Source organism: Vicugna pacos, chromosome 12 (assembly GCF_048564905.1).
Source record: "Vicugna pacos chromosome 12, VicPac4, whole genome shotgun sequence".
NCBI lineage: Eukaryota > Metazoa > Chordata > Mammalia > Artiodactyla > Camelidae > Vicugna > Vicugna pacos.
Window position 1 is genome coordinate 65,805,253 of NC_132998.1, and position 7,033 is coordinate 65,812,285.

The 7,033-nt window shown below is 62.5% G+C and overlaps 1 long non-coding RNA gene across 1 annotated transcript; it reads right to left on the reverse strand.

Annotated features, from left to right (window-relative positions):
* Window positions 1–633: 633 nt before the first annotated feature.
* Window positions 634–2,968, reverse strand: LOC140700321 (uncharacterized). The gene is made up of 2 exons (XR_012078739.1): window positions 2,513–2,968; window positions 634–1,927 (listed from the first exon to the last, which is right to left on the reverse strand). It is a non-coding gene; the product is annotated as an uncharacterized lncRNA (long non-coding RNA).
* Between the last annotated feature and the right edge of the window lie 4,065 nt (window positions 2,969–7,033).

Sequence of the window (7,033 nt, forward strand, 5' to 3'; positions counted from 1 at the left end):
AAGGGATCTATTGATGGGGCTGAGTTTGCCTTGCTCAGAAAAGATTAAGTGGGCGCATGAAAAAGCCCTTCAAATATTTGAAGTATTTTCGAGTAGGAGAAACAGTTTTCTCGTGTGTGTGTGTGTGTGTGTGTGTGTGTGTGTGTCCTCCAGGGGCTGACCTGAATTGTCAAGAAGACAGAAAGAGTCCAGATCGGTGTCCGGGTGGCACTTCTTTGTGCTTAGATGTGTGTTGTTACAGGTGGTTCTGACCACCCCACCCACGCAGCCATACCCGGGGCTGCTCGCGCGTTAGAGACAGCTCTCCCGGGGCCCACAGAGACTGAGAAGCCTGGAAAAAGAATTTGTTAGGGGAGATTCCAGGGCAGGTTCAAATGTCCAACTTGGGATTTTGGGGTTCTCCCCGGAAAACGGGATTGTCAGGTGGAGGATTGTGTGTGAGAGACAGACAGACAGACAGACAGACAGACACTGGGGGAATGTCGGGGAGGAAGCGGGCAGAGGGGAAGACTGTGCACGCCCCCAGCCCTGGGTGGATCAACACAGCCCTTTACCGGAACGTGAGGGGAACCACAGCAGACGCACAAAGTGCTCAGGAAAATGGCCGTCGACACAGAAAACACAGGAGCCTGGTTGCTCAAGACCCTTGAGGACATCGTGCTGAACCAGCAGCTGATACGTTGTAGCTGGATGTTCTTCAACAAAAAGTAAACAACCGGGAGAGAAGACCCTTCGAGGGAGAAGCCAGCCCCCTGGGGACGCACTTCACTGCCCTGTGTGGAAGCTAGGCGGCGGGGGCGGCATTTCCTCCATCTGGACGGTAGTGCCACTTGCACTGCCCCACTTCCTGTCAGCGTGTCACTGATGAGTAACTGAAGACGGCTCGCTGGCGTCTGCGCCGGAGCCCCGGCGGCAAGGGAAGTAAAACAAACGGCAGCACCCACAGCTCAGCCGTCTCTCACGGGCACCGACACCGGCCGCCCGTCTCAGCGACACCGTGACGAGCACGGAGGTGCGAGGAATTAAGCTCGCCGAGTTCTTTGTTCCTCCGTTTTCCGAGATCTCGGGGTGAGTTCTCGGGAATGATGCTCCTGACAGTTTCTTTCAGAGGAGGGAGTGGCCTCCTCTGCCGCGTCCTGTGTCCCTCCTGTAGCTTCGACCCGTTCCGGGAACTGCAGACTCACGTCTGTGCCTCTCCTGCACCTGGTGGGTTGGGAGGGGCAGTGCAGGCGCACCCCTCCTGCCTGGACCGACCCGGAGCGAGGGTCGTCGTTACTGCGGGCTGAGCTGCAGAGTGAAGTCCCTAGAGGTCAGAACCCCCCAGCGTGGCGTTTTAAGGAGACGTGGACACACCCTTCCAGGCTGCACCCCTGAACCTGCTGAGGGGTCCTCTCAGAATGTCCTGACACCACCCCGTCTTCGTCCTGGCCCCACTGGTCCAGACCCGGCATTTCCCCTGCAGGGTCAGAGGCGGGGGGACACGGGAGCTGTCAGCTCGTGGTGACACGCAGAACAGGATGGATCCTGAGCTCCGGGAGGTCGTGGTGAGGAGCCTGCAGTGCTGGGGCCGGGGACACGGGGAGGAGAGCACGTCTCTGTGCCCCGGGAGGTGACACGCCGAACCCCGCCCTGCCAGGGCTCCGACAGCCGCTGGGTCCCACGGCTCCCAGAGAGGAAGAGGGGTTTAAACAACGACTGGGAAACTTCCAACAGTCTGCGCTGGAACTCTGCTGTCAACCGTCTCCAAGCGCCTCGGCACCTTCACGGAGAAACGGGCGCAGCGTGTCTGCCGACCAACAGCTCCGTCGCCGCTTGGCTGTCAGCGGACACAGTGGACCAGACGGCCCCACCCGTGAGCCCGGCTGGGCGGGTTGGGCTGAACCAGCGACTCTGCTCGGGCCTCCGTTTCCACTTCCAGAGGATGGGCCTAGAGTGAGTAATTGTGGGCGAGGGATTCGTCTACCACGAAGCCTGCCACATGCTCGAAACACCCCATAAATCACTGGTGTAGGCGGGACTCTCTGTGTCTGCTTCAACAGCTGGCTTCTCGGCCCCACGGGGGGAGGCCCCGTTTCCCTCCTCTGTGTCCCGCGGAATCTGTCGAGGAAGAAGCGCTGAGTGGCTCCAGCTCAGCGCCTGCCAGGACTTCCGAGACCCCTGGAGTCACGCCTGCCCACCGCAGTCCCTTCGCACCAGCCCCCTCCCCAGGCCAGGCCACAGGCTCTGGGCGAGGCCACGGTCTTCCCACCTCAGCCCCAGGTCAGCTTGGGAAGGACCCCTCTGCAAGGCGCCCCGTGGGCTGGGCCCGCCCACACCGCCATTGCTGCAGGTGGCGCCCCGTTCTCTCCCCCGTTCTGGGCCCCACACCCCGGCCCAGCCGTGCCCAAGGCTCCCCACTGGAATCAGCAGCATGGGGCACCCACCTTCCGGGGGAGGAGTTCCCTGAGGGACCAGCCCTCCCCGCCAAGACAAACTGCGGGGCCCCAGGCCTGGAGCTCAGGCTTCCGCATACCTGAGGGCCTGAGTCTGTAAATGTGCACGTCGACTCCTTGTAACCTTGGCGGTTGGCATCCATCCTAAGAGAAAGCAGTCGGAAAACAGCTGAATCCACAGACAGAACACGCAGAAGGGACGCTGGTCACTCACTCCCTCTGGGATGGGCCACCTCCCGAAGGAAGCCCGGGTCAGGCAGTCACCACACTCCGGAGAGCCCCTCTGGGCTGCCCGTCTGCTCTGGAACCTCCTCTGCACTCGTCCACCCGGTGACTGTCGGCCGCTCATCCACCCGGTGACCGTCCACTCACTTCCAACCTCGCTGCAGCCTCCTGGCCTCCATGGATGCCCCGGCCCTGCTGACCCCTGGGGCAGAATCATTCTCTCGCTGCCCAGGTTCCTTACAGGAATGTTGAGGACCAAGACGTGTGGGTGTGGGTGGGGGTAATTAATCATGCTCCTCTCCCATCGGCATTCTGAGCCCACAGAACAGTCTGGCAGGATCGAGGGTGAATCAGAAGACGGCTCCCCGGGAGCCAGGACCAGCACCGACCTCGCACTTCCTGTGTTTCCTCGCCAGGCTGAGGCTGGGCGTTCAGCAGACGGTAGCACAGGGTGGGAGACGCACCTCGTGTACGTGAGAAAAGCCAAGACGGGCCCAGGTCCCGAGAGGTCGGGCAGATGGTAGCACCGAGGGCAGCTCCCGCCCGGCCAGCCCCCACGCGGCTTTGCAGGCGGGGCAGGAAGCACGCTGGGAGCCGCCGCTGTCTGATACGAGGGAAGTGGAGCCTAATTCCAGGGCACATTTAAAACTTCCTTTTGGCACCACGCTCGACAGGCCCAGCTCCCTCCACCCGCTGGGGCTTCCCCACCTGCCTGTCTCTGGTCGTCCTGCCGGGCAACGCCATCGGCTTATGTCCACTCACGTAGGTGTGTCCACCAGCCGCTGCGTGTCTGGATTATCCACACGGCCCAGCGAGGAGGAAGGCTCACAGCAGTTTGTAGAAAGAAACTTAATCCCTGAGATGGAGAAAAGTTGGTCAAGACTTTCTGTGAGTCTTTTTCATTACATTCATTCTGAAGCTTTTATTAATTTAGTGGAGCTTCTTAATTAAAGTCTCGATGAATAATTGAACGCAGTTTTTGATTATGCCGGAGTTGGTGCCATTTTGAGTTGTAATTGTAACTAATAAATTAGTTAAATAGGTAAGATGATGAAGTCCTGTCTCCGGGGGACGCTCATAATTTCAAGAATTTATCTACATGTCATTCAGAAAATTTATGCAGAAAAAAACAGATGATCAGAAGGGAAGCCAGAACCACAGCAGATTAATCAGCCAGTTCTGCTCTGTAAGAGCTGGGGCTCAGGGACAGCTCACCACCGTCTCAACAGCAGAGGAGGAGGGACAGCACCGCCCCGGCATCCTCCTCGATCCCCCCCGGCCCCCGCAGGGCTCTGGCCAAGGGGGAGGCACTTGCTGGGACGTCCAGGGTCCCGGAGCCTGGGAGAGGGCCTGCACCCAGGGATCTGGCCGAGCCTCTGCCTCTGGGCTTCCACTCGGCTGCCTCTGTCCCTGGCAGTGAGGCCCCCAGCAGGGAAGGACAGACCCCGCACAAAGCCGGATGCACACGTCCTGGAGTTGGTGCAGAGGTGGTGAGTTCAGGAGGGAAAGTGAGGGGAGGAGCGTGTTGGACCCGAGGTAGCCAGGCCGGTCACTGTCCACAGCACTGCCAGGCGGGGCCCGGGCCCGGTGGGGAGGGAGGTGGCCCGCCTGACCTCCAGGCCAGGCTCCCTGCAGGCACATGCCCACCCCCATCTCTTTTCCAGCACAGCCGAGAGGCAGGGTGTGAGAGAGACGCCACTCCGTCTCAGAGCAGTCCTGGCATGGTTCCAGCACTCCGAGGCCTGATCAGCCTGCTAGAGCTGCAAGAAGCGACAAACGAGGAATTATTCACCTCGCTCAGACGATGGTTGGGAAACAAATCTACGCCCAGTGAGAAAGCCCTTCTCCTCTGGACCCCAAGGGCCAACACACACCTCTCACCTGTGGGACAACTGCAAGAGCTGCCTGTGCCAGCAGCCATCGAGCGAGTGGTGCCTGAGCGCACCCAGGGCGTGCGCGCCATGCACGCACGGGGCCCTGAGAGCCCGGCCCACCCTGTGAGCACACGGGAAGGGGCAGCCTTGGCCGGCTCCACCCGCCAAAGCAGCTGGCTCTCAAAACAGCAGGGACCACGGCAGGCACTCTTGCTGTCATTACTGGCGATGTGAGCCCCTCACAAAGGAAGCGTCCCGCACGTCACGCAGCACGGACCGTGTCCCTCCGCGTCTCGTCTGACTGTTCGGTTTTGCCTGCCCCTGGCAGTCCAATGCTCCGTGCATCAGAATCGCCAAAGCTGCTCGTTAATAAACGCGCAGCCCCTTGGACCTCGCCCCACACGGGCCCCGGGCCCGGGCCCCCGCCTCGGTGAGCAGCCTGTGGCTCTCACACACGGGATTTGAGGAGCACTGGCGTGTTCATCCGTCCTGCTGAACGGTGGCGGTTCCAGGGTGGGGAGGCCTCTCTGTTACGTACGCACCGTGCTTCCCAGCACCGGGGAGCGCGCGCACGCCGCTCAGTGACTGTCCGACCCTGTGGTCGGGTCGCGGCAGGTGTCGTGAGCCCTCCCAGCTGTGGGCAGCTGGTCAAGGAGGGGCATCCTCCTGAGCGGCTGTGCCCCACCCAGGCCTCCCTCTGCAGGCGACGCTCCTTTGAGGCCGACACCCCGCACTGGGGCAGAGCAGAGGTGAGCAAGGCCTGCAGCAGCTGGGCCATTTCTTTCAGGAGCAGGAAAGGAGGAGGCAGGTCTCAGGAGACCCCGTTACTGGCTTCTCGCGTTCTCGGGCTGCACGCGAGCCTGCCGCAGGTGCTGGTCTTTGCCTGCACGGCTCACTGCTCTGCCCTTTCCCGGACCCTTCCCAGGGCCCCCACCCCCAGGCCTGGGCAGCTAGGCCGGGAGACATGAGGGGTGGGGGCCCTGGAGTCAAACAACTGACTCTGAACCCAGCTGGTGGCACCATCTTAGGAGACAGCCCAGGTCTGTGCCTCAAGTGTATCGCCTGCAAATCAGGACAGTGAGAGAACCGGCCTCTGGGGTTTGGGGTGACAACTGAACTTAGCACCACACCTAAGGAAGGAGAAGGGCCCAGCCCAGCAGGTGCCCACCACCCTCCCACCTGCGGAGCTAACCCCCGGGCCTCACCTGCCCTCGCCTTCCCTGCTCCCTGAGCACACGCTCACGCGGGAACACTCAGGACCTCTCCCTCCAGGGCTCAGAGAAGAGCGTGCCGCACAGCGATGGGGCAGCCGACAGAGGCCGGGAGCGGGGGCTTCTGTCCGTTGAATCAGGACCAGAAGGACCTTGTCCGCGGGAATCAGGTTCGGGGGGATCAAACAGCTCAGAGCCGTGGAGCCAGAAACCAGAGCCTTGGCGGGGAGTGGCAATCCCGCTTCCTTCTGTGGCTCCCTCTGCGTCTCTGGCATCCTCCGACCCACCCGCGCCCCGTCCTCAGCGGCAAACCCCCGAGCCATCTTGGGGCTGAACCTGCAGCAGTGCCAGCCACACGGGCTCAGCCTGCCCGGAGGCTCTGGGGACTCGTGTGGGGCTGGCGGGAGGCTGGTGGGGAAGATTCTCCCAGGAGGAGTGTGGTGGGAGGGCCGTGGCTGACCTCCCAGTGCAGATCCCCGGAGTGAGAGTCAGGGGGTGCAGGGAACTGCAGCCCCGTGCTGGGGGGGCGGGAGACGTGGCATGGGGTGCTTAGAGGTGGCTTGGGACACCTTAGACAGGCAGTGCTGAGGGCCTGTTCTGGGGCTGAGGGGGTGAGGGGAGTGTCTGGAGGGAGCCGGGCAGCCGCAGGAAGCCGGCGCCCCTGAGAAGGGCCGAGACCACGGGCTGGGGCGGAGGGATGGTTGGGGTGGGGTCGCAGTCAAAGCCCCCACCAGCCGCCCGAGGCCCCCTTCCCTCGGGCACCAGCAGGTGCCACCCGCAGAGGGGCTGGGAGTGAGGCTTCAGTGCACGGGGCCCCCGGGTCGGGCCCTGGAGGACGGAGCCCCCTCCCAGTCGTCCCCTCGCACCGCGGTCCCCGGGAGAGGCCGCCACTGTGCGGAGAACACCCAGCGGCCCCGCAGCCCAGGCTCCCGAGGCCGGCTGTGCACCCGGCGTCTCCTCACACCCTGCACGTCTGGGCAGACGGATGAGGGGAAGCTTCGGTGCAAACTGCACTCCCAGTTAATAGTTCTTGAAATGCATGATGTTAACAGAAGGTTCTGCAAACGGCTCCCCTTCCATGGAGCTGGAAAGTACAAGGCACTGGCGTAGGAGCGCCTCCCGCTGGGGACTGGGAAGCACCGCAGCCCTCCTGCACTTGGGGCCCCTCCTAGAGGCACCTGGGTGGGCTGCGTCGAGGCCACCCCCTGCGCCCGGAAGGGTGGAGCTGTGTGTGCTCGGAGGGACCGAGACGTGTGTTTACACGTGTCCACATTCACACGCGTCCCCTCCA